Genomic DNA, 11,063 nt, shown 5'->3' on the forward strand with positions numbered 1-11,063 from the left:
AAAGGGGCCCTTGAAAAAGTTTTGCTCTCTCCCGGGGAGCCAGGTGGGACTGCCTGGGTTTCCTGGAGAAGGTGGCCATTCTGCCAGACTCTGAAGTGTGAAGCAGACAGTCAGTGTGCCCTGGGCTCCCAGATAATGCGGACCCTGTTCTGCTAAGTACACAGCCCTGAGGTCTGAATCTCGCAAGAAGCCTAGAATTCCTGCACAAAGGTGAGACTGAGGATAACCTCCCCCTGCATTCAGGAAATGGGTTATTCAGGCCTCTAATTCAGAAAGTATGCAGCATTTAAACTGAACATTAATTTTTATGCCCAGTTTGGCAGCAGGAGTTGTTGGGCATTGACAGTTACCTATTTCTTCCTTTTTTGCTAAAGCATGGGAAGTTAGGGGGCTGGAAGATACTTATTTTGTGATACGTCAGACTCCAAAGGTAACAGTCAGAAACCTAGTACTATGTGCCACTCCAGCTAAAAATGGAATTAAATGAGAAAACCCCACGCAGGAGGCCAGTCCCTTGTGCACTTCGGTCGTGGTGCCAGGGAGGCTGGAACTGTCTCATGTGGCAGCTACTTGCAGTGAAATGAGCAAGGGATTCAGTCCTGAGTTTGAAATCTGGCTCTGCTCCCCCTACTGGCTGTGCGGTTCTGGGAAGATGACCTAATCTATGTCCTCATCACTTTCTAGGAAAACGAAGTTAATTATAAGTCCAGGGTGTTGATTAAATATTAGATGGCGTGATGCATTGTTAAGTAAAATCTATTTCAGACACAAACACCAGCAGCTAGGATTACGTTTGACGATTATATCAGTCTGAATAGACTGGGTTATGTGTTCAGAAATAACTTCGAAATCTCAGGGGTTTGCAAGATTCAGTTTCTGCTCACACAAGTGGTCCATGGTGAGGTGGCTACAGCTCTGTTCCCTGTGCCCTTCACCTTGCGACCTGGACTGTTAGAGAATCTCCTATGCAGGGCGTTGCTGGGCTCATGGCAACAGAAAAGAGAAAATGGTGGAATAACACAGTGGCTCTCAAAGCTTCTCTTGAAGTGGCAGAGGTCTCTTCTGCTAGGTTTTCAGTGGCCAAAGCCAGTCATATGGCCAAGCCTGTCCTCAGTAAAGTGGGACTATGTAATTCTCCCACAGGGACAGACAGAACAGTATAATCTATCACTGCTGCATGTAACAGAAAATCCCAAATACCAGAGGCAGATAGGGAAGCTCTTCCTCTCTCTCGTAAAATAAGCCCCCAAATAGACTGTTTTGGGTTAACAAGAAGCTCCCCAGTCACTGGGGACCCACACTTTCTATATTTCTGTCCTATCATCCTTAGTTGGCGTGTTATTTTCAAATAATAGGAGAGAAACGTGTGTCCTTTTAGAAATGAAAGGAAAGGGTGGGCCCCCATATTTAGCTGCATTTAGGAGAGGGCAGGAGAATTCCTTAGCTGAACAAGTGGGAAACAGAATCAATGGTAACTTGACCCAACCAGTTGGTCAGGGAACAGAAATAGAGGAAACAGCAACATTAAAAAAAAAAAAAAAAAAAAAATCAACATAAAATGAAAGCAATAAAAGCACACAGATGGACCTAGATGCCAAACAGGTCCACACTGAAGAGAACGTGGAAGTGAGCCTCAGCGCTCAGAAGGGACCGGCAGCCGGAGCGAGATCGCACCTTTGTTGTTAAAACTGGCAAGATTCGGGGGTCACTTCGTCTTTGTCCTTCCCGAGGTCTCTCGTGGATTCATGTGTTGCTTTGTCACAGTCTTTCTCAAGTGTTTTTCACAGATGGGGATGTGAGTGATACACTGGACTTTTGCGCATCTGCACATACCTTTTGTTTTCAGCTTCCTGTGTCTTCCTAAATATCCTTATTAATTTTGGCCAAAGTTGATGCCTGCCTCTATTTCACTTGCATGTATTCTGTTGTTCTGATCGACCTTCCCAGGAGGGTCCAGGAACCCAGCCCACAGCTCCAGCTTGGGTCTGGCCTCTGAGGGGTCATGTGTGAACAGTGGTGTGGGAATCCTCCCATCTCTGAGGGAGGCCTGAGGGGGGATGCTCCCCACCCCCGCCCTGCCCCCCACGCTCTGCTCTCCGGCCTCCTACCCAGTCCCGGGGAGAAAGTCCTCTTCCACTTCTCTCAAAAGCTAGAGCCTCACCTGCAGGAAGTCCTGCCTCAGGAATGCAGATAGACTGGATAGGGCACAGCAGGGGGACGGCCCTGTCCAGGTGTCCCCTACACAAGGGACATTTTTGAACAGGCAAGTGTTTTGTCCCTTCAATGTGCACGTAGAAGCAGGGCGCAAATGTCCTGTGGCTCCTACAAAGAGATGAATCAGAGCTGTTGCTACTTCTTGAGGCAGCTTGCGGAGAATCCCCATGGCCACCCCCAGGCTGGGCAGGCCGACTCCCAGACACCAGCCCAAGCCTGCATCTTTGCGCTCAGGCCATGGCTGTTCCTTCCCCTTCTCTGCAAAGTATGATCAGTAAAGGTGACCCCATGGCTACCAGGATGGAGCCAGCTCAGCCCGAGGGCAGACCTGCCTTGGGCAGCTCTTGCATGGCCCTCAGTTCCCGTGGGGACCAGGGAAGGGGTCCAGTATCCCCATTAGTCGGGTTGGAGCCTGGAGACGCCCTGTTCCATCCTCACACAGCAGCGCTTGTTCAGGCGGGTCTGCACAGGCCTGGCTGGGCACACACTGGTCAAGCAGGAAGAGGAAACTTCCAGTTTGATTAGTCCCCATACAGAGGGTTGTACTTTATCTTTGGAAGAATTATGCAGGCAGCCCTGTCCTGCAGTATTGACTTTTTAGGGCCATGCTCACTGGAGCAGAGAAACTGAAAGTGTCTAGCAGATGTGGCACCACTCCAAGTGCATGTGGCCTGTGGGCCATACTTGAAATTCCAGCACTGAAAGTAAAGGTGAAATATGCCTGGAAGCCCCACACTGACTGAACGAAACACCATCATTAGATACATCTAGGTTCAAATCTCAGACTGCTTCCCACCGTACAATGTCACAAGAGCACATTTCTGCTAGGACCAATCCTTGGATGTTCTGCCTCAATCCCAACCCAAAGTCTCCACTTTCCTAGAAATGTCAGAAGGCCAGAGGGCTCCATGTACTTCTTGCTGACCCTTCTTTCAGATAAGGAGGTCATTGTTTCTGGGTCCCCCACTTCTCAGCCTTCTGTCAGAAAGAAGCTCAAGATTTCCTTGCTCTGGCCCTTTTCCAAGAACTTAGGCAGGAACTCCCTGGAAAGCAACTCTGCAGGGGGATCCATACACCAGAGCCTAGGGACCAGCTGCAAATGTGGGTGGGCTGGTTAAGTGCATGGGCTGCGGATGAGTTTTCTGTGCCATGTGACAAATCATCACGAACTTAATGCCTTAAAATAATACACTATTATCTCACAGTGCCTGTGGGTCAGGAGTCAGGCATGGCTTACCTGGGTCTGCCCAGGGTCTCACAAGGCTGCAATCAAGGTGTCCCTACCAAGCCGTGTTCTCATCTGGAGGCTCAACTAGGAAATAATTTGCTCCCCAACTCATGCAGGTTGTTGGCAGAATTCATTTCCTTGTGGCTGTATGAGCGAGGGCCCCGGCCTCTTACTGGCTGTCGACTGGAGGTTGCCCTGAAGTCCCAGAGGCCACCCAAAGTTCCCTGCCACGTGGTCCTCTCCACGGGTACTTCACAGCAGGGTGCTTGTTCTGTGAGGCCATCAGGAGAATCTTGCTCCAGTTGGCTAAGACGGAGTCATATATTATTATTATTTTTTTTTAATTTATTTATTTTATTTATGTTTGGCTGTGTTGGGTCTTCGTTGCTGCGTGCGGGCTGCGGCGTGCGGGGGCTACTCTTCGTTGTGGTGCATGGGCTTCTCATTGTGGTGGCTTCTCTTGTTGCGGAGCATGGGCTCTAGGCGCGTGGGCTTCAGTAGTTGTGGCTCACAGGCTCTAGAGCGCAGGCTCAGTAGGTGTGGCGCACGGGCTTAGTTGCTCCGCGGCATGTGGGATCTTCCCGGACCAGGGCTTGAACCCGTGTCCCCTGCATTGGTAGGCAGATTCTTAACCACTGCGCCACCAGGGAAGCCCGAGTCATATATTATTGAATAAATAGCATAACCTTGGGAGTGACATCCATCACCCTTGCATTTTCTATGCATTAGAAGCAAGTCACAGGTTCTGCCCAAACTCAGGGGGACAGGATAATGCAAGGACATGACTCATTGGAGGTGACCATAGGGTGGGTCCACCACCACTGCCCCCAAACCTGCCTGTGTTTGTATCTTACCTCCTCCACTAACAACTTAGGTGACCTTGAGCAAGTTACTTAGCTTCTCAGCCCCAGGTCCCTCATTTGTAAAATGAGGGTAAAACCCATAGGATTCTTGGGAAGATCAAATAAAATGTTCCATCTCAAGTATTTCACAGAGTGCCTGGCACATAATAAACACTCAAATGTTAGCTATGATGACGGTGGTGGTGATTAATATTAATAGTACTGGCACTGATTCCCAGGTCTGTCTTGGATATTAAGAAGCAGAAATGTAACTCTGACTATGGCTACTTCCACCCTGGTTACAAAACCCTCTGTGAAGGCCAGATCCACATCCTTCGCTGCTCCAGAAATCTTAAGAGAGATCAGTTTCAACCTCAGCTAGGAGCTGGGACATCATGGGATGCCAGGCAACAGTGCCAGCTTCCCAGCCACTGGAAGTCTGTTAAGTGATGAACATGCTCAGGAAAGAGGTTCTTCTCATCTGTTGTGAGCCGCAGGGCAGCTGAGATTGAGGGGCAAGTGGCCTCTCTGGACCCTGTGGGTCAGGCCACATTAAGCATCCCTTCCAGTTGGCTATGATTGGTGCCTCACCTATATCCTATATAGGTGATCCCTCCTATATCTTATTCATCCCTGCATCTATAACTCTATTACCTGTTCACACAGAATAACGAGCCATGTTTATTACCAATAAAAATCTCATAAATTCCATGAGAAATTTAAAATATCAAGTAAAATACACACTCAACCCCAGCATCACTGTAACAACAACCTAAACACACAACCATCAAATACACAAGCCAAAGAGAATAGGTTACAATAACTCACACCAATACTAACAATAATTACCCGCGATGAATTTTTCAAGTTTAGCAATACTATGATCCGGACATTGGCTCATGGAAGGATGTACTCTCCTGGCCGGGTGCCTTCCTGAGTAGTGCCTCATGGGAACTCAGCTGTTCTGGTGATGCAGTCATGTGACCCCTCATTTGCACACCATTGTTCTGAAGGATGCTTGGAAGCCTAACTCAGCGTTGGCCTCTCAACTCTATGATGTCCCTGTGCAAGAAACACATACTGGACACTCAGTACCTCTGAATTTTTTTGTAGGGAAATTTGGGAAACTTTGAGCTATTTGTTTCTCAGGGAGCTACAAATATTTTTCTAATTATTTTCATTTTTGGAACAGCTGCACCACCACTGGAACTTGAGGGGGTGGCTGTTTTGAAACTCACAGGCTTAGGACAAAACCCATCTTGCTTTATTTCAAAGAAAGAAATGATCTTTCAATAATATCCAGGAGAATTGGATGGGAGATAGTCATCAGCTTTTTTTGAATCTGTAGGCAGCTCTATTGTGTGAAGGGCCAAGGGTCTTCAGTCTACTTAGTTTTCCATTTGGGGAAATTTCCTCCAGAGGATTTTCTTTAGATCCTTAAAGCTCTATGTTTATGAGGCGTGGCGTCATATACTAAATAAGCCAGGATACACAGATGAGGGCTGCAGCTTGGGTTTCTCCTTCTTTCATTCTGTTATTTAACAAAAGTTATGGACACTTCCCATGTTTCTGGCCATGTGCTAGCCTTTGGGGATAAAATCACAAAGCCATGGTGGAAATAAACATGGCTCCTATTCTACCTGTTCACTCAGAGGATATAGACACGTCATTCCCAATATGGTGTGATGAGAGGTAAACTCGGCATCCCACAGAGCACTAGACAAGCAGAGGGAAGGGAGGGACACAAAACACAGCTTGGAAGAAGGACAAAGTAAGGCTTTCCACAGCAAGCAAGTTCAGGAGGATAATAGGCACATAGGGGTGGAGTCTGAAGCAGTATTTCCTGGCAGAGGGAACAAAGTGAAAAGTCTCTTAAGCCTGAGAAAGCAAGACATGAGTGAACTAGAGGAAGTTCTGAGTAGCTGGAGAACAGAGATGGGGAGTGGAGAGGGAATGCTGTGGAGGGCCGCACAGGGGCCACCTCACCGTCCTTTCTTGGAAAGCTACTGCAAACTGCAGCCTCTGAAAAGCCATAAGAAAAATAAGGCCATCCGGCAATTGTGAAGAGCCTGGATTGAGGGTTAAGGTTAAAGTTCAATGTTAAAGGAGAAAGTTCCTTTATTTTTACATCACTGAGCTTTAAAATTTTCTTTTATATACTTGTTTTAACAAATTCAAACAATACAAAACTACATGAATTAAAAAGAGAATGTGCCCTGTCCCCTGACAATCCTATTCTCCAACAGAAATCCCTGTTAGCAATTGACTGTCTTTCCTAACAGACCTTTTTCTATGCATATACCAACATATATCTGTATATCATTGTCGATGTTATTATTATTATATAAGCATTATTTATTATTATTATTATTATTATATGAGCACTGTTCTAAGCCCTTTACATGCATTCTCATTTCATCCTGACATCAGCACTAAGAGGTAATTATCCCCGTTTCAGAGACAAGGAAACCAACACACAGAGAGATTAGGTAACTTGCCTATGGTTATACAAGTGGTAAAAGGCAGAAGCAGGATACAACCAGACAGTGTTAAAAAGTTTGTGTATCTAACCATTATGCTCTAGTATGTATTTGCGTATACACACACACACACACACACACACACAATGTTTGCTACTTTACCAAATCGGGATCATAGTATCCATATTGATTATTTTCACTTAAAATACATCATAATTTAAAATTGAGAAAAGGATTTGAATAGACATTTCCTAAAAGAATATCCAATAAGCACATGAAAAGATGCCCAATGTCATTGGTCATCAGAGAAATGCAAATCAAAATCACAATGAGATACCACTTCACCCCCACTAGGATGGCTATAATTTTTTTTTTTAATGGAAAATAACAAGTGTTGGCAAGGATGTGGAGAAATTGGACCACTTGTATATTACTGATGGGAATGTAAAATGGTGCAGCCACTGTGGAAAATAATTTGGCAGTTCCTCAAAAAAGTTAAACATTAGATTTAACGTATGACCCAGCAATTCCACTTCCAGTATACACCCAAAAGAATTGCAAAGAGGTACTAAAACAAATGCATGTACATACATGATCATAGCAGCACTATTCACATAATTTAGATAGAATATTCAGTTGGTGTCCTCAGAAAAGTTTTGGATCAGAAAAAGCGGGACAAGACTAGCCTGAGAATAAATGCTGCTTTGGTCCACCTGACGAAGCTTAAAAACAAACCTAAAAGAATCAAACTGTGTCTAAGTAACTTAATCATATCTCAGAACAAAGGTCAAGAAAATTTATAGGAATAGAAAAATGGGTAGTGGAATTCCCTGGTGGCACAGTGGTTAAGAATCCACCTGCCAGTGCAGGGGACACAGGTTCGATCCCTGGTCCGGGAAGATCCCACATGCCGTGGAGCAACTAAGCCCATGTACCACAACTACTGAGCCTGCGCTCTGGAGCCTGCAAGCCACGACTACTGAGCCCACGTGCCACAACTACTGAAGCCCACGCGCCTAGAGCCCGTGCTCCTCAACAACAGAAGCTACTGCAATGAGAAGTCTGCACATGGCAACAAAGAGTAGCCCCTGCTCTCCTCAACTAGAGAAAGCCTGCACGCAGCAACGAAGACCCAATGCAGCCATAAATAAATAAATAGATAAATAAATAAATAAATAAATAAATAAATAAATAAATAAATAAGAAAAAGAAACATGGGTAGTAATTTTTCATTACATTCTTGGTATTATGATTGATGTAGCATGGAGACTGGGTTTTTAAAAGTCTTTTGCTACAGAGTGTTGAATTTTATTCTGTCAGACAGTTAAATTTTTGATGGGTCACCTTGGCCTTGTTGAAGCTTGGTTTGAGTCTTTGCTAAGGTGGGTCTATTTTGGTTTTGTCCTTAATCCTACAGCATGGTGCTTACTCCTGGGGCATGGTCCTTATCCCTAAAACACAGTCTTCCTGGGGTCTCCATTGAATGCCCTGTGTTTCTCCACTCTGGCTGGATCAGAACTCCAATACTGGGTTGCCCCAGTATCCTGAAGTCTCTGAAATCTCTGTTTAACTTTCAGCCCCTCAGCAGCTATTTTCTACCAGACCTTGTGAATGATCACCCCGGGCATAGGCAGCTTAGCAGTTGTCTAGGTCCCTGAAGGGAACCCCTTTGCAGATTTCTGGGGTCTCTTTCTGCAGTTTTCTCCACTCCATACCCTGTGAGTTCCCACCACCTTAGCAGCTCTGAACTCTGGTCAGTTTCCTCCATGAGGCCCCTGCTTTTCTACCCAGTGCAACTGCTGTTCTATGCTTGGGCTCCACCTAACCCTCTGAAACTTGGAAACCACCTTCCCTGCAAGAAAGCTGGGATGAATATGGGGTTTGCCTCTTGTGCCACCCTTCTCTCAGGGTAGCAGCTCAGCACTTGCCCAAAGCCTGAAATCACTTGTTTCATATCTTTTGTTTGCTTTTATAGTTATTTATAAGGAGAAGTTAAGGCTGATCACAGCTACTGAGTCATGCTGGAACTAGAAAATCCATAATATATTTTTATTCATTTATTTTTATTGAGGTAAAATTCACATAAAATTAACATAAACCACAGCAAGATCTTTTTTTGACCCACCTCCTAGAGTAACGGAAATAAAAACAAAAATAAACAAATGGGATTTAATTAAACGTAAAAGCTTTTGCACAGCAAAGGAAACCATAAACAAGACAAAAAGACAACCCTCAGAATGGGAGAAAATATTTGCAAATGAAACAATAGACAAAGGATTAATCTCCAAAACATACAAGCAGCTCATGGAGCTCAATATCAAAAAAACAAACAATCCAGTTAAAAAATGGGCAGAAGATCTAAATAGACATTTCACCAAGGAAGACATACAGATGGCCAAGAGGCGTGTGAAAAGATGTGCAACATCACTAATTATTAGAGAAATGCAAATCAAAATTACAATGAGGTATCAACTCATGCCAGTCAGAATGTCCATTATCAAAAAATCTAGAAACAATAAATGCTAGAAAGGGTGTGGTGAAAAGGGAACTCTCCTGCACTGCTGGTGGGAATGTAAATTGATGCAACCACTATGGAAAACAGTATGGAGGCTCCTTAAAAAAACTAAAAATAGAACTACCATATGACCCAGTGATCCCACTACTGGGCATATACCCTGAGAAAACCAAAAAGAGACATGTACCACAATGTTCACTGCAGCACTATTTACAATAGCCAGGACAAGGAACCAACTTAAATGTCCATTGACAGATGAATGGATAAAGAAGATGTGGCCCATATATACAATGGAATATTACTCAGCCATAAAAAGAAATGAAATTGAGTTATTTGTAGTGAGGTGGATGTACCTAGAGTCAGTCATACAGAGTGAAGTAAGTCAGAAAGAGAAAAACAAATACCATATTCTAAAATATATATATGGAATCTAAAAAAAAAAAAAAAGGTACTGATGAACCTAGTTGCAGGGCAGGAATAAAGATGTAGACATAGAGAATGGACCTGAGGACACAGGGTGGGAGGGGGAAGCTGGGGCAAAGTGAGAGTAGCATCAACATATATACACTACCAAATGTAAAATAGTTAGCTAGTGGGAAGCAGCAGCATAGCACAGGGAGATCAGCTCGGTGCTTTGTGATGACCAGAGGGGTGGGTTAGGGAGGATGGGAGGGAGGCTCGGGAGGGAGGCTCAAGAGGGAGGGGATATGGGGACATGTGTATGCATATGGCTGATTCACTTTGTTGTGCAACAGAAACTAACACAGTATTGTGAAGCAATTATATTCCAATAAAGATCTATTAAAAAGTTAATATTTTAAAGTGGACAATCCATTTTGACTCTAGTTTACAGCAGTAAGTTCAATGACTTACAAGAAATCAAAAAATTCTTTGAAAAACAAAACTTTCTAAGACTGAACCAAGAAGAAGTGAAAAATCTGAATCACCCAATATCTGTTAAAGAAATTGAATTCGTAATTTAAAACCTTCCCACAAAGAAAACTCCAGGCCTATGTGGCTTAACTGGTGAATTCTATTAAAAAATTTAAAAAGAAAATTCCAATTTTATACAAATGTTTTCAGAGAACAAAGGAAGAACAAACAATTCCAAACCAGCATAACATAACCCTAATATCAAAATCTGACCAAGGGTGCTTGTTTTGGCAGCACGTATACTAAAATTGGAATGATACGGAGCAGATCAGTATGGCTCCTGCACAAGGATGATACACAGATTCTTAAACTGTTCCATATTTTTCTCTCACTTCTTCCATTGGATGGAGGAAAAACAAGCCATGGCTCCCCACCCAGCCCTCCCCTCCTCTCCCTTCAACAGTTTCTCCATGGGAAAAATCAACATGTATGAATAAAGACACCAATTGAATGGCAAAAAAAAAAATCTGACATAAGGCATTATAAGAAAAGAAAATTTCAAGCCCAAATCACTTATGAATATAGACATTAACATCCTAAACAAAATATTAGCATATTAAATCTGCCAATTCATAAAAAACAATACATCATGACTAAATGTGGTTTATCCCAGGAATGCAAGGCTAGTTTCATATGCAAAAACCAATCAATGTAATTCACAATGTTAATAGAATAGAGGAGAACAACCATCTGAACATATCAATAGATTCAAGAAAAGCATATAACAAAATCAAACTGATTCATGATTTTTTTAAAAAGAGAAAGAAAACTCTCAGCAAACAAGGGATAACATGAAACTTGCTCAATCTAATAAAAAATATCTATGAAAATCTACAGCTAACATCACACCT

General features: G+C 43.6%; 1 non-coding gene across 1 annotated transcript; it reads left to right on the forward strand.

Moving 5' to 3' along the window:
- The first annotated feature begins 10,430 nt into the window (after nt 1-10,430).
- Nucleotides 10,431-10,537, forward strand: LOC133081040 (U6 spliceosomal RNA). Its single transcript, XR_009698711.1, has one exon. It is a non-coding gene; the product is annotated as a U6 spliceosomal RNA (small nuclear RNA).
- Nucleotides 10,538-11,063: the final 526 nt, after the last annotated feature.

This window comes from Eubalaena glacialis, chromosome 19 (genome assembly GCF_028564815.1).
Source record: "Eubalaena glacialis isolate mEubGla1 chromosome 19, mEubGla1.1.hap2.+ XY, whole genome shotgun sequence".
NCBI lineage: Eukaryota > Metazoa > Chordata > Mammalia > Artiodactyla > Balaenidae > Eubalaena > Eubalaena glacialis.